The sequence below is a fragment of the Coturnix japonica genome, chromosome 2, assembly GCF_001577835.2.
Source record: "Coturnix japonica isolate 7356 chromosome 2, Coturnix japonica 2.1, whole genome shotgun sequence".
In the NCBI taxonomy this organism is placed as follows: domain Eukaryota; kingdom Metazoa; phylum Chordata; class Aves; order Galliformes; family Phasianidae; genus Coturnix; species Coturnix japonica.
Genome location: NC_029517.1, coordinates 131,310,248 through 131,332,201, shown reverse-complemented (window position 1 = coordinate 131,332,201; position 21,954 = coordinate 131,310,248). Strand labels below are relative to the sequence as shown.

Below are 21,954 nucleotides of genomic sequence, written 5' to 3'. Positions count from 1 at the left end.
TCATGCTGATTGCATGGTCTGAGTGATAGAGCCAAAGCTGGTGGGTACACTAAGAAAGAGGTCAGAGGGCTCTACCGACTGCTCGCTGCTTCCTGCTGCCGCTTGGGTTTCTTTTCATTGTTTGCCTTCACATGAAAACGTGCAATTCCTGCTTTTGTTTCAATTTGTTTTGGGGGAGGGGAGAGGGAGCACACCATTCCAAGCTATTAAATGTCTTCGGAAGGCAGAGATCGTTTTACTTTTAGTCCCGTTAAAGTTCCTGGGAAGGATTAGAACCGGCAGATGTTTGTTATTTCTTTTTCCTTTTCTTTTTTGACCATAGGAAGGAGGAGCTCCTGTTCTTTCCTGTTTCCTCGCTGCTAGGATAGCAAATAATTGGATTGCAAGGAAGTAGCAGGAGGCTAATTTAGCAGAAGCTCAAAAAATGAACTAACTCAATATGTTTCTTACATTTGAGTGCACCTCTTTATCCAGGGGCCCAGCTTTTTCCGTGACCTTTTCTTAGTGCTGCAAAGTGCTTTCTGATGTAAGCGGTAAGAGTCATCTTCATTTAGTACTTATTTCTTAAAGATGCTTCAAGTAAATAGATTCAGCATTACTGCTAACAAAAGAATGAAGCACTGATGGTGCTAATAACAGACTTCTTACACACCCCAGTGACTGAGTTGTGCCCAGCATTGGGGGTTGTTGTCAGTCAGTGCCAGTTTCAATCCATGGGCTTTATGATCTGTGCTAATGCTGACAGGTGTGTTCACGGTGCCCTGTGGCACTGGGAGCCAGAAATTGTGAGCACCTTTAAGAGGTAACTTGTTACTGATTTGAAGAGAACTAAAAATTAATCCTTTCCTAAAACACGGAGCTCAAGAATGTAATCTGCTGCCACTCTCGTGTCTTTACAATGAATGTTCATGATGTCGTGAGTGGTTGTAATCTTTCTATCCTTTGTGGTTTTCTTCAGAATGTTGGACTTGTTTCCGCCTACTGTTTCTCTAGTGAAGGTTGATGCATAAAAGAGAAAATTTCAGGTAGTGTGAAGTGGAGAGCAGTTCTTTTTTCATTCTGTCCAGCTAACCGGGCTGTTTCCCAGCTTTTATTTCTCCTATTTCTAGATGCTTTTCTTTAGGCAGAAATTCCTCTTGTTTGTGGCTGAGTGCTCTTGTGATTCATTCATGCCTTTATTTTCCCTTGGATTTTAGCTGCCTCCTTCATCCTGTTTCCTCTTCTTCCTCGGTGCTCTTCGTAGTAGAAGCTGTTTCAAGGCGAGGATATTTCTTCATAACAGATCTGACAACCTGGGCAGTAGCATACAAAAGAAATATGCTCCGCAGGTACCTTGAACTTAATATTGATAAAGAGTTGCTTGAACTTAATATTGATAAAGAGTCAACTGTACTACTTTCATTTTGTATGAGTCCTTATCTCCCTTTCTTCACACCTCCCCCAGCGGTTCCAGAGCTCCACTGAGGTATTGTTGTACTTCTGTTGTGATGCTGCAGTTTTTGCTCACTGCTGGTGGGAAGAGATAGCAAACACTGATACAACCACAGGGCTGGAAGTCAGGAGGCAAGAATTTTATTTCTGCCTCTTCTGTGGCTTATATATATTTTTTCTTTTTCTATCTGATGCTGGTTGAGCTGATTTCTTTGCTATGCTCAGGCTTTGAGTACCAGTGTATAAACACATGGCAGTTCTGAAGTGCTCGCTGTAAGAGGAGCCACTCACAGGGAAAAGCAGGAAGCATGTTGGGTAAATCTGTTCATTTAAGGTGCTGCTTGGAAGGAACCTTGCCATGGCTATCTCAATTAATTCATGTTTGTCAGTGTATGTGTGAACCTTTCACAATGCTTGACTTATTCAGTAAATGCAAATGTACTTCTAAAATGCACTCACTTTTAATTTAGCTAGTAGGAACAAAAGCATCTTGACAATACTTGTATGGGGGGAAAAAAAGCCATAGGTTGGAGGGTTTTAATTTTTAAGTTCTGTATTTTTAGAGTATGTATTATGCAAGACAGTTCTAAAAAGTGATGAAATTAAACAGTAGTTTTCTATCACCAGCCTTCATCTGGGAAACTCTTGCGTGCTGCTGACATGTGAGTTTCTGTTGCTGGCAGTGAAGTTTTTGCAGATGTTACAAACCAGTTTCTTTTCTTCATTTAACAGCACAATTACAGGAATGCCGTTGATAAATGGAGAAGCAACTTTGAATTTGATCAGTTCTCGTTTTCTATTTCAGGCTTAAGCCCTGTATGCCAGAAGTTTCTAGATCCTGATTGGTTTATTAACCATCTTGTTCTAGTTTCCAAAAATCAGCTTATTTTCTGCACTTTTTTTGGTGCTTTTTGTCTCTGCAGCCCATCTTCTTGCTTAGTTTAGAGCATTTGCAATGTTGTTTGCTCAAATGTGCACTTCAAAGATGCTTTTCAAGGTTTGCAAACGCTGAGTAAGCTTGGATGTGCGTGGAGTTGGTTGCTGATGGCTCAGTGTGGTTAACCTTGCGATGTTGCAAAGAAGTCTATCTCCTATGTGTGCTGTGTTGGGGGTAAATACTTGGAATCATTACAGTTGGAAAATACTGCTGAGGCCATCAAGTCTAACCATCAACCCATCAGCACCTTGCTGAGTATTGCCAGGGTTCGGTTAGAATGCTGCACTCATTTGTGGTGCTGTCCAACCAGGAAAGGTTTTTCTCTCTTTGGGATGCTTTCAGGAACTGGTCAGATACCTGAAGTGTACTATGCATGAGAACTGAACAGGTTAAGGTGCTGATATTTTATCTCCTTGTAATCTTACTCATGTGTGTTGGTCTACTTAGGAGAAGGGAGATGATAAGGACTGGTGAGGGCTAAAACGAGATTGTTTACTTAAACAGGAAGGCTTGAAGTATTGTGCTACTTCTAATGTGAAGAGTAATTGAGTGTTGAAATAGATTGGGAGCGGTTCTCTTCACTGACAGTCTTTCAGAACCAGTTAGTTATCTGTCAGAAGGGAGATGCTGTTTGTCCCTATCTCAGGAGTGCCACATTCACTGAATGGCCTTGTGAGTTGTATCCACCTAATTTGGGGGATGTTCATAGGTGAAGATCATTGCTTTTCAGCTTTACACAAATAGCATAGCTCACAGTCACCCCAGCGGCTCTCTGAGCGAGTCCTGTCCTGATACTTTGCAGTTCTGGTGTAAATCTGTTGCAGGCAGAGCACCTTGTGTTTGGTTTGTGCTGTGTTCCTTCAGTTACATCTAAAAAGCTCAGGAAGGTCCTTGCCGTAAGTAAAGTTGTCATGCTCTTCTACAGATACAGATATTACTTGAACATGATTGGAAAACCTGAGTTAAAAACTGCTTACTGGTACTGAAGCAACTCATTTTGTTGCTATTTGGTTGTACCTTCATAAATTTAATTACAGAATACATGCCAAGCTGCTAAGCTGCATGAGCAAGTCACTAAAATGGCCTTCGACAAGGTAATATTGATATAATGAGTATATTTCATCGCATGGTAATCTAATATTCATTTCAGATTTAAGTGTTGTGGAACGGCCTGGGTTGAAAAGGACCACAATGATCATCCAGTTTCAACCCCCCTGCTATGTGCAGGGTCACCAACCACCAGACCAGAGCCACATCCAGCCTGGCCTTGAATGCTCCATGGATGGGGTATTCACAGCCCCTTGGGCAACTGTTCAGTGCGTCACACCTCTGTGTGAAAACCTTCCTCCTGGAGCCTTCTTTTCTCCAAACTAAACAAGCCCAGTTCCCTCAGCCTTTCTTCATAATGTAGACTTCATGTAGACTTCTTGCTTAGTGATGCATTTGAATGTTGTATGGTTTGGGGGGAGATAAGATAATCCCTTCCAGGGAGTTCAGTAGTGTATGTTTTAGTGCTGATGTACGAAAATTCTGCTGGTTATGTGAACTGGGCATTAGTATATCATGAAAAAGCAATTTCCAGAAGCAAATAACGTTCCTTCTATCTTGCATATTATATGGGTTTTTTTTTTTTTGGTATAGATGAAGGATTGATGTTGGTAAGAGAAATGGAGGAGGAAGCACATGGCACTGGTTTCTGTTGTGGGAACATTCTGACTCTTAATGCTTTGTGAATATTCAATTGAGTTAATTACTCGTATTTCTTAGGTTACAGAAGGAAACAAAAATAATGCAGCCAGTGCCTATGTAAAACAGTCCAACAGTGGTGCGGAGTCGAAGCACCAAATCTACCTACCTCCATCTGCTCCCCAGTGTTTGTCAGCATTTGTTTTTATAAGAAGCTGAGTGTTGGCTTTCTGCATTTCATTACCTTGTTGCCTCAAGTTCATTGCATACATGATAGAGATCCACTCAGTTGTTTATTAAGGAGATTAGATGGCATCAAAAGGAAGAGGTGTACAGCAAGGGAAATTAATCCTCCAATGGGGATTTAAAGGGAAGTTGATTTGTGTCTTAGGCTACCAAGCCTTACTTAATTCAGCCTTTAGTAAGAGGGGGAAGAGTTGGTTTGTGTAATGTAGATGCTGCTTGTCTCGTGCTGTTTCAGTGCTTTCAATAGCTACAGCTTTATGCTTTGCTCTGTTATCAGTGAAAGGGGTTATTTGTAGGACAGGAGTGTGTATCACCAGCTTCGTTTTACAACGGAATCAGTTTTTTCTTCCCTTAAAGCAAGCAAAATGCTTCAATTGCTTCATAATCTAAGGAAAAATATAGATCGCAGGAGCTTCTGTCCCTAGGAAACTATTTCTGGAGTTATGTAATGTATTCAGATATGCTTGTTTGAAGACAAATGGGAATTGCATTGACGTTCTTCCTTTCAAGTCTTCGTTACACAGTGTTTCCAAGGGGCAATGGGACTGTTGGTCATGCCATAGCAAGCAAAAGGTCGCAGAGTGGAAGCACGGGAAGGTAAGAGACTGCAGCAATTTAGGAGAATAAATGTGCATAAAGTACATTTGCTTTAATACCTTGCTGCTGAAGCTGGTAAAAGCAAAATAAGGCGAGACCTTGTGGCTTGCAAAGTCGAGGTCAATGGTGGAAAGTCATGGTGAAAGCAGTGAGTCGTGACTGATCATCTGAAGCACAGGCAGCATGAAAAAGAGGAAGGGAGGGGGACCGCAGAGACCACGTGCATTTAACATTAGAGCGTAGTGCCAACTTGTCACCTGAAACATGGCACCTTCTTGGTTTTTAGCCTGCTTTACCACAGTTCCAAGCATTGTTATGGTCAGAGTGTTGAAGTTGTTCTGCAGAGCTGGTGGTGGTTAGGCTGAATGGCTGTGTTGTATCTATGCCTTGTGCTGATGCACTCAGGGTGTGCATTTGGCTTCAATGTGTCTGTTTCAAACTCTGTTTTAATGATCAGGTTCTTCTGGTGTCCGAGTCATTGAGCAGCAGTAAGGACAAGCCAGTGTTTTTATACCAACTGTCCGAACACTTCTTGAGATTGCTTCTTCTTCACAACCTTGTATCACTGTGTAGAGTTGGTGGGTGCTGTGTTCAGTGCGGCCCTGGCTGTTACAGAACATTCCTTGAAGTCTTTGTGTCGTTTATTCATCATAGAATCATCATGGAATGGCTTGGGTTGGAAGAGACTTAATTAGGCTCATGCAAGCCCACCTTCTGAACATGTCGAGGTCTCTCTGGATGGCATCCCTTTCCATTCATGTCAGCTACACCATTCGGCATCATTATTGATGTCATCAGCAAACTTGCTTAGGGTGCACTCAAGCCTGTAACTGATGAGCATGTTGAAGAGCAGAGGTCCCAAGGCAGACCACTGGGGGACACCACTCATCTCCAGCCTCCACCTGGATACAGTGCTACTCACTGCAAATCTCTGTGTATGGCTTTACAACCAATACCTTATCACTCTCAAATCCATTTCTCTCCAGTTCAGAGATAAGGATGTGGTGGGGGGGGGACCGTGTCAAAGGCCTTGCACGAGTCCAGGCAGATAACACTGACTGCCTTCCCTTTGTCCACCAAAGTCTTTGCTTCATTGCTGAATACCACCAAATAAAAATCTTGCACGATAGCGAAAGTTGCACTACTTGGCAGTTCATAGATAGAAGGTAGAGGTGAATAAAACTGATGTTTCTGGACAGTAATGGTGCAGCTTTGGCTTTGTAGGGCTTGAGGTGGTCATCCGTTATATGGAAATGGTGTTGTGGGTCAGAGAGGGGGAAACGTGTGAAGAAGAGATAAATAGAGAGATGAGAAAAGAGCAATGAGAGTAAATGTCCTTCAAGAATATGATCAAAGAGCATTTAGGCACTAAAATACAAGGAAGCTGAGAACGTTCTGTGCCTAAAATATACTTAGTGTTTGTTTTCTTGGATGCTTGTCACTAGTTTGTCTTGAAAGGTCTGAGTGTTGAAGATCTAACAGGAGGGGGGTGGGGGGCTGGCAGTCAAAAACCAGTTTCAGGCAGTGTACGTGGAGGTTTAGATCTCCAGGTAAGATGTTTATCTTTTAATTAAAGAAGTAAGCAGAATTAGGGGTGATTCTGAAGAGGAAAATAAGGAGGTCATAGATAAAAGTGAGTTTTAAAAAGGAAAGATAAGACAGATAACGCCAGAGGGAATGGATACTCATGGCTAGTTGGGAAAAGTATAAAGAAGAATAATTTCCAACAGGAGGTGGGGGAAAAAAAAGGTGTATTAAACATTTAAATATTGTCACCTCTTGTGTTCCAGAGTCAACCAGTCAGCTGTAGTGACCCATGGAGATAGATAAATCTTGGGGTATGTGCTTGGGAATTGCTCTCAGTGAAGGGGAGATGAAATAACCCTGTGTTGGGATCACCTCTGACTGCCTCACGCTCTTCACAGTTGGTAGTAAAGCAAAGGGCTTTTTGATCTGTGTTCTAGGGATGCTTTACAACATCAAATCAGTACAGTGTTTGTGTGCTGAATTTTACACGCATGGGTAGTTATATAGAAAATCAGTAGGATAACTAGTGGAAAATCTATTCTGCTCCTAGGTGTTTGCATTATTGATGTCTAAACAATTAAAATAATATTTCTCTAGCGTTTGTTTGAAGCATTTTTGTTATGCAGGAGGAGCTCTCACAGCTGTGGCATGCTATTATTTTAACAGATGCTGTAAGGGTACCACTGACGTAATTTCCCTGAGTGGAGGAAGGTCATTACTATCAGCCCTGGAAGCTAAAAGTAGCTTTTGCCATATCAAAGAAACTGTTTCTTTAAATAAATCAATAACTACTGCGTGGATTTCTCAATCTGCCAAAGAGTCTCTTGAGGAATTGCCCTTTTCATAAAGGATGTAAAAACTCACCATGATGTCATTCCCTTTGTGTTAATGGTTGTTTTCACACGTTGTCCCAGATAACAACCGATTCTCCAGCAGTATTCTGGGGAAAGCTGTCATTTGCTGCTTGGGCTGATAGAGATGATAGGTCAGCTGGCTGCTGGGACCCTCTCAGTAGATTGGGATGGTGGCGAAGTTGTTCATTAGAAACTGAGGAAATCTGAGATGTGTTCAATGTACTTTGCTCTGCTGCATGTGGGTATTATGCTGTCACATGCATACACCAATCCGGCTCTGCTCCTTATTCCCATAGGGAAGTTGCTTGGTTAATTTTTAACATGGGCACAACAGCTTTGTAGTGTAAGGTAATTCAGCCCAAGTTCTGCAAAGCAGTCTGTGTGTGCTGCTAGTGTGTGAATGGTGTGAGAAGAAGGCAGTGTGTATCGTGTTCCATTACTTCACCTACATTCAGACATCTATGTTTTTGTGTCTGTTCATGTAGAAATTCCAAGTGTTTTGATTTTCTATTTATCATAGAGTCACAGAATGGCCCGGGTTGAAAAGGACCACAATGACCATCTAGTTTCAACCCCCCTACAACCCTACAGGGTCACCAACCAGCAGACCAGGCTGCCCAGAGCCACATCCAGCCTGGCCTTGAATGGCTCCAGGGATGGGGCATCCACAGCCTCCTTGGGCAACCTGTTCCAGTGCATCACCACCCTCTGAGTGAAAAACTTTCTCCTAATTTTTAACCCAAACCTCCCCTGTCTCAGTTTAAAACCATTCCCCCTTGTTATAGCATAGATAAATACTAAAAGGGGGTTAATTCTGGTTGTGTTTTTTCTTACCTGAACAAAACTAAGCTACTTGGCACAATTCCTTTTGGTATTGCTGATTTTTGGCATGAATTTACCTCGTCAAATTCAGTTCTCATGGAAATCTTCCAGTGGCCTTTGTGTGTGGGAGAAGCAGCTAATGTGAATAAAGGCTCAGAAACAGTTGTGTAAAATGTGATTTCTCTCTGCTTAGTTCTGCCTTCATCCCTGGAGCATATGTTCAAAAGGCAAAAAAAAGCCAAAAAACAAGCAGTGTTTTTGCTCTTTTGCTAGTTTACTCAACTCTGTGTCCTTACAATTTGGTCAGTTCCTTTAAGTAGAAAACAAACAAACACAAACCTCTTTTTGGACAGCCTTATGTGTGTATTCTGAGCTATATCTGTAAGCCAGTGTAACAAATGCATGAATGTCCTGTGATGCACATACCCTGAGGAAATAAATGCTTTCCGCTGGTTGCTGCTAAACACACTTGATTTTTGGTGTTTTTTTGTGTTTTTATCTTTGTGGGTTTTTCTTTCTTTATTTTATTAGGGAAGCATTCTTTAATTCTAGGTCTGGCTGCTGCTCATCTTTTGGACCACTCGTCAGGATTTTCAGAGTTCTCTGAACTGCTCTTGCCATTAAATGGAAGCTATATTAAAAGTTCATTTCAGAATCCTTTAAGGCTTCCCCTGCCCCGCAAAACCATAAAGAGAAATTTTTCACACTCACAAGACCTACAAAACTGATGGCAGCTTGCCTTGAAGTGTCTTTTTTCAGTTCATATGTAACCCCCCTGGCTTCTACTGCTGGTTTTCTGGGGGTCTTTTAGCAGTAAACTGGGGTATCTGTTGCCATTCACTCCGTTGGAAGATTCTTCATATAATGGATATCAGTTGGAAGATTCTTCATATAATGGATATCAGTTGGAAGATTATTTATATAATGGATATCAGTTGTTTGTGTTGTATTTATGTTGGATATCTGACTAGTTAAATGTTAAGTGAATAACCTAATCTGTTCTAAATGTTCGTTTCAGATTTCATGTTTCGTCTTGTATCAAGCACCTACTGCTGAGAGCTGGAAAGTCTTCTTAAGGTAGGTAGTACAACAATGTTTTTGCCCTTCCTTACAGGGTTCTGTCCTGAGTAGAATGGTTCATACTGATTATAAGCTCCTCTCATGCATGAAATAAATACATAGGGTGTCTTCTCACCTACCAGAGTTACAGAGCTGGAAACAAGTTGACATCCTGGCTTTGGAGCAAGGTGTTGGTGGTTCTGTCTTTGGGCTCTTGTACATGCAGTTTGCCTTAGGCAAAGTTTGCACTGTAGGGGGGCCTGACCTTAAGCTGCACACAGGAGTAGGGAAGTTGGGTAATCACAGTATTCTTTGTATTACAGGACTCTCTGATTTTGGTTGTTTTGTGATTCCTTGGGACTCCTCTCTCCCAGGGTGAATGGTTATGTTTGCAAACTTGAAGCTTATTACTCGGTGTGTTCAGAGTTTCTCTGATTCCCATTTCTATTGCTGCTGACATGTCTGGATGTTCAGGATGGTTTTGCACTTGAGCATAGCTAGAAGAACTTGTTGGATCCATTTTTATTTCATTGTTCTGACTTTGCTCGCTTTTTCCTGTGTTGTCAGTGGTTGCTGGTTTGTGAGCATGCATTACATAGTATTTTTCTCTATGACTTTGGCTTTAATGGGTAACAGAATGAAACTCTTGCCTCTTCAATGGTACTTCTGCATGTAGCTTGCTGGTAATGTCAGAACCTTACTTAAAACTTTTGTCACCTGCTTTGGGTTAATATTCTCCTTGTCTGGCTTGTAGTACACTTGGTAACAGCAGACGTGGCTGCTTGTGTTGTGCAAGGGCTGGATCCCCAGAGGGTTTTCAGCCTGTTGTGTTGCAGTTCAGCTCTGGTGCATTGAAATGAAAAGCTCGATGGGGTCTGTCCATATTTTCACCTTCGGGAGTCAACAAAGGGTCACTTAATGCCTCATGACTGCCTACATTTGTAGGTCCAGGTGTCTTTTGTGTATAATTTCTTACTCCACGCATGGTCTAGATGTTGGCCTTTCTTAAGTGTTCAGTTTTACAGTAATTACTTCTACTTTTTAATTCATTTCTTCCCTTTTTCTGGCTTGGGGTGCTGTTGGTGTGTGCCAAACAAGTAGTAGATGGAAATCATTGGGGAGAAGAAAACTTTCACCACTCCAAGAAATTAACTGAATGCCTTACAAAGTGGTTGTCTTTTGTTTTGTCAACTGAACTGGAGGAATCTGAAGTACTTTTGTTAGAACAAAAAGCATCATTACTGGTATTTTTTGTTAGTTAAGATCAAAGTTTGTTGCCTTATGTGTTACACTGAATTACATTTCACATGGAATAACTTTTCTTACAAGGAATGCTGGCATATAGTAGATGGATAAAACAAAGGGGAAGGGGGAGAAAACAGCATCCTCTCTGCAGTTCCTTTATATAGTGGCCTACAAATGAAACCTGTGGTTTCAGGTTTTTTACACTTCCTCTTTTGTTTTGACCTTTTAAAAAGAACAGCTACTGCTGGTGATGTCATAGGCAAAAAGCACGCTTGTATGTTTTGTGAGCTGAGTTTGTTTGGTCTTTGGAATACATAGTTTGTAAAAGGCAGAAGTGAGTCATATCCTGGTAGGAACACGGCAACGGAGCATTGATGGGTTTGTTAGGTAAATAAATTGCAGTGCCTTCCTAGATAAGACGTTATGGAAAAGCAGCCCTGTGAATAACAAGGATTTGAAATAAAAGGGGTGAGTAAGAAGAAACAGCAAAATACATTAAATGCAAATTGCAAGAAGTTCCTCTTTGACAGGTTAATGCTAAAACGTGGATTATTTTTTGGCTGGGGATTTGTTAGAAGGAAAAGATTAGCGCTGCTTACTCTGATTGACATTATGTATGCAAATACCAGAATGACAGCTCCAGTGGAAATGGGGGGGAAAAAAAAATATGTGCTGAGTCTCTTGCTGTGTTGAGAGACCATTATTGTAAATTATATATTCAAATTGCCAGAATTTAAGCTCTTATGTGTATCACGATGGTCTTTTCATTACACAATCATGCTTTTTGTTCCACAAAACCAGTACCTCACAGGGTATCAAAAATATCTCTGTTCACTGCACTCTTCAAGCCCTTCTCTGGCAGAATGGAGTTTTCCTGTTAAGTTTGCAGGTAGTGTCTGTTTGACCCTTTTATCTTATATTAATATTTGTATCTGTAGTGGATGCATCACCAAACTTAGGTTCAAATGATTACATTTTAGATCCCTACTCTATGAAAATACAAAAATATGCCATTTTCTTTTTGTTACAGCACTTAAAACATTTGCATTCAAAGCAAGTCTCTCACTGGTTTGAGTAGCACCTGAAAGTACTTGGCGGTTGTGTATTTAACCCCCAGGGTATCAAGGCATGTGTCCATGAAAGAGAAACACATGGTTGATTGTGCAGAGCTTAACTAAATGACTCTGTTAACATCATCCAGCAGCTCTGAATGTGTAGATGACACTGATTGCTTCGGTTCATAATGTATTCTTTGTCTTCCCCCTGATGCTGAATATGTACTCTCAATATTTATTAACCATTGCAGAATACACGTATCAGTAAGGTGAGACTATGAGCAGCCATTGAGCTTTGTGACTGTGAGTGACTTCGTGTATGGAATTGCTGCAGGTTTCTGTAGGTAATGGTATAGTCATACAGTCTGTGTAAAGAGGGACACCACAGGCAGTAGGTGGTGCTACCACTTCCATCCATGAAGCTTTACCCCACAAAACTGTTCTCCTAATGCTATCCCTACAGGTGATACCGAATGCTTTGCAGCATCCGGGTTTTATTTTAATTGGAATTAAACTAGTATCTGACAAGCAACCTTGTACTGAACACGTTACTCATTCAAAACCTGTCAGATCAATGAATTAGGATTCTTATTTCTTAACAGTAAGAAGTGTTTGCTTCAAGCCAATCACACTGCTGTGCTTATAGCTCCTCCTGGCTTCTGGTAGTGGGATTTTGCTGGCTTTGTATCTGCTTTATTCTTCTGGTCTCCCAACACACTGGAGATTTATTTTTGCACCAAGGTTATGGTAAACTTCAAACTCTTCCAGGCAGGCTGGGCTTGCAAGTGTGAGTGAGTTCATGGGCGGTTCACTGCCGAATGTGCTCTTCTCTCTGGCTGGGTTCCTGCTGTGCTCTATCTGTATTGGCAGATGTCACCACAGCGTTCATTACGCACAGTTTTAAAAGCAATGAACTTGAATTAAACAAACACAATCCGTGCCATGTGATGCTTAATGCCTTCCTGAGCAATCTGTCCTGGCCTTTGCTCAGGATAGCTGTTGTTCGTGAGGTTGCCCCCAGTGCAATTGTTTTCTTTTTTTGCATAGAAGTAAGTGGGCTGGGAGGAAATAAATTTAAGTGCTTTCTCCTTAGTTGTCTCAACCCTCAGTGGAGTTTGATGCAGTCTGTCTGGAAATATTTAAAGGAGGTAGACCTTTTCATATGGAAAATGATTCTTCACGACTTGGGGCAACTCATTTTCTCATCATCCCAGCCCTACAAGTACATAACTGATGGAATCACTGTATTGACCTGCTCAAATCAGGAAGAGCATCTCAGGTGTGTCGTGCCTACACATGTTGTACACAGTAATGACTGTGGTGCTTAGCTGATATGGTGATAAGCTCTTATTTGTACTTGTAATAACGCGGGTTGCATCCACCTTCATTGTTTTAAAAGGCAAATTAACTCTGGTTCCTTATGGTTGTTCTGCTCTGTTCTATTGTATTTTTCACTAAAAATAGACATTGCTCTTATAGCTGCAGAGTTATATTTGCAGTGAAGTTTGCTGTAGCCCTGTTTCTGTGAGAGCACTTCACTTACCTTGCTAGCAAGGTATGACTGTCCTTGGTTATGTTCTGCTTAATGGATTAGAACCTGTAGTGCCTGTTACTTGCTGCAGGAAGTGCACAAGGCTCTGCAACACTGCTCAAGGAAAGCTGCTGATATTCCAGTTTGTTCTCTTGGCACATTCTTAGACAGAAAAAGACCCCAATGATAATGCACATCATATTGCTAGGTAGTATGCTTTGACCTTCCAGAATATCCAGATTTCAGACACACAGATCAGCTCCGAATCAGCCTTTCAGTGCATGTTGACAACGTGTTTTAACTGGATTCTTGTAAACAAAATGCTTGAAGGGGGATTTCTGCAGAGCATCACAAAGATCAAAATTCAAACCAGACCGTAATCTTTCCAAGGCTTGAAAATTCCTGTTTTTTTTCCCCTGTAGACCTTCCTGTTATCTTTTCTGATGATTTTTGTTACTGCTTTTGTATCTTGAGTTGTACCTTGAGTGCTAATGACTGTCCTTGTGTTACAGACTTTGCCTAATAAATATAAGGAGAGGAAAACCAATGGACACAAAACCATACTGCTAAAAGGCACCACTAGAATGCTGCTCTTCAGCATGTGTGAAAGCTGTTCTGCTACAGCTCACAGCTGTATTGTGAAAGGTGTGATCTTTAAATTGCCAACTGAGATACCTATTTAAAATAAAAAGGTCATTTCTTATTTTAGTATAATAGTATTAGGCATGTGGAAAGGAAAAGGGCACTTAAAAAGTCATGGTTGTCAGCAGGGCTCCAAGTTTGGTGTTCCAGATGATATTTGTGTTTATTATAAGCAGGTGGTAGTGTTGTCATTTCCCTCTTTCAGGATCAGGCTGCTCGGTTTAACTTTCAGGATGGGATGATAAAAGTCTGGCAGTGTTTCAGTCAGTATCAAGGTCCAAAGAAATCAGGATAGCTGTGGCCATGGAGGTTTTTTCCTTTCAGCTTATTCTCTTATTCTTTGATCTCTTCAAGATAAAAGTCCAAAAGTGATGGTGGGCTTTTTCTGCTAGTACTGATGCTTTATGTATTTTGACTTTATTCAGTTTCTAATGTTCTTCTGATGTTGTTTTGTCAATAGCGACATTACTGGGAGTCTGAATGGTATTGTATCATAGTTATTTTAAGCAGAACAATTCAAGTTGAACTCATCTGCCTTTAACGTACACTGACTCTATTATAAATCATCTTCATATCAATTAGAGTTGTACTCTTACTGTGGTGAAGTGTGTACCCTACAAACCTCTGCATAGCAACTTTTGTCTGTGGAAAGCAGACAGGATCTGATCTTGCACCTCCTCTTTGCGTGGCATTAGAGGCTGTGTTAATTATTTGACATGTTGAACACTGAATTTGAAGAAAGGAAATAAATATGTTAATACATTGGGGTTAAGCTCTTTCTGAGGAATAATTTCTCCTAAAGCAAGTCTTGACCTATACAACTTGATAGGTGAGAAGCAAGTCTCTGTCAAGGACTAATGTGTTTCTTATTGCAACCTGATCCTCGGTTGATGAGAGCAGTATAGTAAGTCTTTTTATCCTATCAGCTGAATACCGATCTGTGTACGAGAACAAAATTTGACAGAGTGGCTTTTCATTTTGCAGGTTTGCATGCCTGTGGTTCTGCCAGTCAGAGTGGATTTGTGCCCTTTCATGGACAGGAGCTTGTATGTGCTTTGCTTTGAACCATTCCCAGTTTTATGTTCTGCTTCCACAGGCAGCTTGTTCCTGAGCAAGGATCTGTTTGTATCCAACCCGAGTCCTCGTGCTTCTGGCTCTGTGCTAAATATTAAACAGATGTGACCCTAAAAGAAGATGTTTTCAAACAGAGTGACCTCTAAGTATTTTCTGGGGGAGGCTTGCTTTACTAAGAGCCCTGCTTTCTCCCGGAGCTCTTGTATAAGTAGTCAATGAAGGTTTGGATGTCTGGGGGGCAGCAGGGTATGGAAATGATCTGGACTTCAGTTCAGAGGTTTCCTGTTAATAAGGTTTGAAGAGAGGCCAAACCAAAGCTACCTGGTAGATTTGCTTTTATTATTTTTAATGCGGGGTGTGTGGAAACGTGTGTATGTAGTGTGAGTTTGTACCAGTTGCTGTTCTGCTTCTCTAAGGAAGAGAGCTTGATACTAAATCCAGAGTCCCAGAGACAGAATAATGACAGAATCCTGATGATAATACAGGGAGTTTTGATTACTTTTGATAACCAATACTTTACCTTGGAAACATAAACACTGCTCTCCTTCTGGAAATGTGCAAGAAGGACATAACAAAACCAGTAAGTTACACTGCTTAATGTGCGGATGGTATCTATATCCATAGTGATGACAGCAGACAAAGCTGCATAGAATGCTGCTGCCATCGCTGTCATAACTGTTATTCCAGCAACATGAGTAATTTGGATCAGAAGATACTGGTTTTGCTTTTCTAAAGCTCCCACCTGAAGGCTTTCTCAGTATATTTATGATAGCTACATTCAGTGGAGTGCAATAGGTTTAGGAAATAGCTGAAATAGCGCAGATACTGAATGAGTTATGCTTTGAGAATCTAATACTTTTCTTTGCAGGTTTTGTGTCCCCTGATGCTTGAGGGGTTGGAGCTTGATGATCCTTGAGTTCCCTTCCAACTCAAACTGTTCTGTGATTGGGTAGTGGGTAAAATGAAGAAATGTTAAGGAGGGAAGAGGTAGTCAACTGGAAGGCTCATCTGTTATAAAGTACACAACTGCATCATCCCTTCTAGTTCCTCGCCTGTTTTGTATTTTTAAATAAATTAATTATTAAACTTGATTCTGAACTTTTAAAATGGTTAGGAAAAAATAATTTCTATATTATTTTTGTTGAGTTGAGTGGAGTTAATTTCAAATGCGTTACATCAAGGTGAACTTTTCTTCCTCTTTAAAATAGCTTTTCAAGAGGAAATTCGTGGGAACTGAGGGACCCTTGAAAAGGAGTTTACAGGGTGGGCCCAAATCTTGGCCTCAGCTCTAGATTTTTTTACTCTCATGATAGTTATAGAAGGCTCTGGAATGTGAACAAAAGATTGTTGCTTTTGCGTATAGGAGAACTTGATTTTTTTCTCAGTCAAATGACAGCAGTGGAAGACTTCAGCAAATCTAATTTGGTATCATCTTGGTTTTGACCTCTGCAGCATCCATATTTTATTAATTGCTGGTCTGATGAGGTCATACGCAATCTATTCTTGAAGTCATGGCAGTTCTTACCGTTACTTGTTATTAAAATTGCCTATAACATGTTTTGAAGCGAGGACGTGTTCAGATTTGCCTGAGAGCACTCAAATTTCAGCAGAGTGTCAAAGTTAATTTCTTACATTCTTAACTCCTACACTGACTAAATTAAGTATTGATTTTATATGTTGGTGTTTCTAAATGAAAAGCAATTCTGAATTATGGATAATTAATCTTAAATTCCATACTTTAATATGCAGGGGTGGTTCGGAAAGTCACACATCTGCACTATTGCTGTGTGTTCTATATATGCAGTTCACATGTTAAACCAACTCTGCTGACATGAGACTGGCTCATTTGCACTGCATGTTACTTGTTGAAAGGTTTGGTGCAAATAGGAAGAGGGAAAAATGGAGTAGGTAAGAAATAAGTTACTATTAACCAGCTTTCTTATGTGACGGTAACGTGACTTGCATGGGGAAAAACATGGAAGCTCCATACGTACCATTAATACTGCCCATCTCATGGAGTTCTGCTTCCCAGACGTCAGACCTCAGTGGTTTTCCATCACAGATTTCAGCATTTAGCTCTTAACCAGAGCTGCAGTCCAGTGCGTGAATGTTCCCAATGTAGATGTGTGCTTAGTTTCCTCCCCTCCTCCAATATATGTGAATGAGAGAATTGTCACTTGTCATGTTTAATTTAATGAGTTTTTTATCCCATGAAAACAAGACATTTTGGCTGTTGTATGAGACAATGTGAATGACTTTAATCTTGTATTACTTCATATTTTGATACATGTCCTTGTTTTGTACCTAATCGAATGCTATGATTGCTTGCCTTTCATTTGAATAACTTGCTTACCTTTGGAGCATGTTGGGTGGGGGTCCATCAGGTCTTGGTTATAACGCATAATTCTGAAGCCCACCAGGAGCTCTGTGTGGTTGTGAGTAGCTGCTGAGGTCAGTGGTTGGAAAGAGCCACGTGCAGCATGGATGTTTGTCTCTGACTTGGGCTGATGAAGGTCAGCGTAACACAGCAAGGTTGTCTAAGCTCTTCTGGGTTTTTCTGGCCCAAGGCATTGGATACGGTGCCTCTACCAACCTGACCAGTGTTGTATTAGGAGACAAGTTGTCCATAAATGATGTATGTGGAAGGAACAGAAAACGTGTAATTAGCGTGGACCAGATGATGTCCATCTCTATGCAGAAATTCACTTGGACACATCGAAACTATAAAAAAAATAAGAAATCAAGATCTGTTCCTACTCCCTGACATTGCATTTCCCCTCTGTCCACCATCATGATTTTGAGAATCACAGAATCACCATCACAGAGTGTCCTGAGTTGGAAGGGATCTGTAGAGGATGGAGTCCAACTCCAAGCTCCACGTGGTTCATTCTGTGCATATAGAACACATATTTGCATGTAAAATATGTTAAGTAGCCTGATGTCCTAAATAATTAGGCTTATGCTGTGTATCTCCTCTGTGCTACCCTCCTCCATATAGGTTTTGAGTATTAACTGGTTCTTAGCAAGTTCAGCACCGTGGCAGAAGCTCCAAAACGCAGTAGAGTAGAGCTGCTGATTTCAGACTGGTACCTGGCCCCAAAGCGTGCAGGTGCGGGTGATGCCAAATGGGTACTTACAAAACTTGGAACCAGCTGGAAAACTCTCATATTTCTTATGGAATCGTAGAAGGGTTTGGAGTGGAAGGGATCTTACAGGTCATGTAATCCCCCTTCTGTGGCAAAAAACTGTTCTCCCTCGTTTTATTACTGCATCTCCAAAACACAGAGAGAGACTTCTTACATATACAGAAAGGCTGCAGTAAGGTCTCACCGGAGCCTTCTCTTCCCCAGACTGAAGAAGCTGTATTAATCTATTCAGAACAGCTTCATCCCTGCCATTTAGATGGAGAGTAATGCTTTTGTTCTGAGCTGCGTCTGATATGCTCTAGCTTTCAGTGTCCTATGATTAAAAACTTCACTTTTTTTCTTATGTGCTGCAGCAGACCAAGTAGAAGTCATTTCAGCTAAAGTTCAGTGACGCGTTGTTAGTGTTTGCAGCTTGTAATTGCTTCATACTGTCAAAAATGCTTAATTTGCAGAATGATGAAATATTACATCTACCTGAGCTGACAGCAGAATAAGGATTCACTGTAGTTCTTCTGTTATATCTCTTCTGCACATCAGCAGCAGGTGTATGTATGCCAAAGTTCCTGAAATACCACTCTCTTCATGCAGTAACTGCGTGGCTCTATGCCAGAACAGTTTAGCATGTTTTGGCAGATTCAAGTTCACGTTTCCTCTGATACTGACTGGCTTGAAACAGTTTACACTGAAAATGGGTTGTTTTGTTTGTTTTCTAATAATTACCAGAAAATTAAGGTTAATGATTTGCATCTTAAACCATTTTATTTCTCATTTATCTCTCTGAAGCTTGAACTGCAGTGACTTGAGAATGGTTTTTAAGGATACCATCTCCACAGATGTCAGAGAAGGGAGGGGTGAGGAGATTTTGATGTTCCTTCAGTATTTGGTGAAGTTTAATTTTTAATAACAATGGACAGGAGGTATCTTACAGTGTCTCCTACATAATGGCTTTTCATATATGACCATTTGAAAACTAGATCACAATACAGTAACCCCTTACTTTTTCTTACAGTATTGCTGAAGGTAAAAGCGTGTGAAATAGCTGTCAGTTCTGTTCTTCATCATCGTTGTGGCCAAGTTTAATTCATTTTTTGCCACTGTGAGATTTGGTGGCAGATGACTGATGAATCTGGCTAAGGAGCAGAGAAATCTGGATTGCTTTCTTGCTATCGTTTCTCTTCATTCACTGGGCATGAAAGAAAAGCTGTGTAGGGAATACTCCTAAAATAGTTCACTGTTTGTGCACTTCTGATGTGGTAGGGAGAGAAACTGGACATGTTACCTTGCAGCACTCAGTTCTTAGGGGAAAGTGTGCATCTTCTGTGTGCATCTTCTGTATGCCTCCTTGTGGTCTTAAGTTATTGTCCTTGTACAGAAAACATGGATCACTGTGACCAGCGTCCACATGGTAAACTGCTTTTATACAGCTTGACATGAAGTGTTACTGTCATGGCTTGTGGAGGAGGTGAACCTTGAGTTAGCTGCTGGGATGGTAATTGCAGTGTTAACTAATAAACCCACAGCTTTTGTAGACCAGATATTGAGTCTACAGAATACAGAGCTCGTAGCATTGCTGATGTTTATCTACCACCTAAGATAGAATGAGTCTTGAATCTTTCTGCAAGTATTTCTGGTGGTCTTAATCTCTTTTGTGCCAGAGGCAGAGAAATAATGCATTCAATTTTGTCAAATTAAGTTTTTACCATGCATTTAAATTGATTAAATAAAGCAGCAGATTAAGAGGAGAAATACCATCTTAAATTGCATTTCAGAGCTGATAGCATCTTAATGATGCTAAACCAAAGGGTTGGTTTTTTTTTAGCAGGCTTGTGGATATGAGAATCCATTAATCGTGTGTGCCAGACTTGGAATGCTGCTATATTAGAAATAAGCCGACTTGCTCACTTCACTGGTGCAAGTAATGGCCGCGCTTGGAAGTCGCTGCAAACGGAATACAGAAGGTGCCCACATGGTGTGTTCTGTCAAGCCAACGCGGCTCCCATTTGATCACGCTCGTGCTGAGAACAGACGTGCTGGGGGGTTTTCCTTTGACACAACAACAGCGTCTTTGGCGAGTCGCTCTGCGACGGCTACATGACAGAACCAATTAGGGGAAAAAAGACTGTCTCATGTTGTGCACTGAAATTCTGCTGTCTGCAGCCTTGTTCTTCCACCACCCCCTTTTTTTTTTTCTCCTTAATCTAGCTTTCATCAGCCATCCATTGGTTTCTTTGTCCTGGTATATGTGTGTATTTCCTTTGAGTGTTTTTCCTGCATGTACTTCTTCCCCACCTCGCTTGTCATCTTTTTTGCTGTCTTAATTTGTCCTCCCGTTTCTTTTCCATCTGACGGACTCTTTAAAAGGTGACAGGGAAGCAGAGCTGAAGCCAGGGAAAAGAGCCTTCCCAAACATCTGCCTTGTGCCGGGAGAGAGGAAGGAACAAACAGATCATAAATGCAGTTATCATTAAGCATAGCGAGAAAATAGTTGTTCTGTGTTATAAATGAATACATAGACTATAACTCAACCTACTCTTTTCCTATTTGTTGCCTTTATTTCTGTTGCACCTAAATATTTAAGATGCATAGACAGGATCTGTTTCTTAATGGCTTAATCACGTCTGTTTGAGTTAACCACAAATAAGTACCTATATGTATAAATACATATATATGAATCCTAGAAGGAGTCGCGCTTTGTTTTGGAGGCATAACATGGTGCAGTGAATTAGTCTGAAGCTTTGCAGTCTGTGTTCATGGTAAGTGCTAAGAGGTACTGAAACAGCAAGATTTCTGTTAAAGGAGCCATCCTTACGGCTGTGATGCTAAGATTATTGGGAATTTGCCCAGCATGCTGGACATGTTGGTTGCATTGATTCTTCAGCCTTCTTTCATTTGCTTTGAGTGTTAAAGGAAAACTTCTGTAACAATGGAATCCGTGTGTGGGCCATAACCATGGAAACAGCATGATTTTACAGGGGTGGAACATGTAGAGAAGTGACTCTCCCAGCTTTCTAAGAATTTAAGTCTTATTTAAAAACAAAACAACTTGTAAAATGCTGTTTCTGTATCCTCTGTTTTTCCTTAGCTAGTAAAACTTGGGAAAGCAAGAAAGCAGGTTTCTCTTGTTCTTCTCTGGGATTTCTAGCTCTGTTGGAGTTGCTTGTGAGGATCCTGCCAGTCCTGATTGTCATCTGTTCTTGGTGTGTCCTTGGTGCTCCTTTCTGTACCTGTAAAGTGTTTGTTCCCATTTTGTATTCATGCTTGGAGCTCCTGTCATACTTAGGGCACAAAGCAGCTGTCCTGGCTCACAGCAGTAATTTGTATTTTAGCACAGGAGCTATAAAATCCTGTCAGTTTTGAAGGTGTGGGTGATGTGTTGGAACACTGCATGTCACTAGTCCATCACGAGGAAAGACAAGGGATCTTTAATAGTTGCAAGCAATTTCAAGACAGATTTTGTTGTTGTGTTTTTTTTTTAATCTAACATTCCACTAAAGCTATTGCTTTTAAGAGGCCCTCTGTGGTATAAATGAGGAGAGCTGGATGTGGACAGTGTGTGTGTTTCTGCTGTTGTCCCTAAGGTTTGCCTGAGAGTCTGAATTGGTGGGTTCATAAAATGTCAGAGGATTTCCAGCAGGGTTACATGATAACACATCACGGTGCTGGAGATGCTCCTGGTACACCTGAGCCACTGCTTGTGTACAGTTGTCCCTCCTTAAGTTAGTTTCCTTGGCTTGTTTGGTGCACAACACATTTCCTTTTGCTCTGAACCATTAATATATAAAGATCATTCTTACAGTGTAGCTAACTTAGTATTAAAACAGTGCTTCCTGTTGAAGAGGTATCCCTGTAGGTCATTTGTAAAGCTTGTGGGTGTCCAGCACAGGGCTGTGATGGGGACAGGAGTGTGATAGACCCTGCTGGGTGAGACTGGTGATCCCACAGCCCAGCACTGTGCTCCAGCAGCAACAGAAGGTGCTGTTTAAATACAGTATATATGTCTGGCTCTGTGTCCCTTGGGATCCCCTATTGCATCAGAGGTACCAGCTGGTGCCTCCCTGCTGAGCCCTTCTCATCTTTCCTTGTTGACCTGCTGGACTGTGTA

General features: G+C 41.0%; 1 protein-coding gene across 2 annotated transcripts in view; it reads left to right on the top strand.

Annotated features, from left to right (window-relative positions):
* Positions 1–21,954, top strand: part of PTK2 (protein tyrosine kinase 2) — a 151,784-nt gene that overhangs the window by 3,672 nt on the left and 126,158 nt on the right. For both annotated transcript variants that reach the window (XM_015856384.1, XM_015856385.1), the window contains exon 2: positions 9,119–9,177. The gene's annotated coding sequence lies outside the window, so the exon portion shown is untranslated. The remainder of the gene's footprint in view (positions 1–9,118; positions 9,178–21,954) is intronic.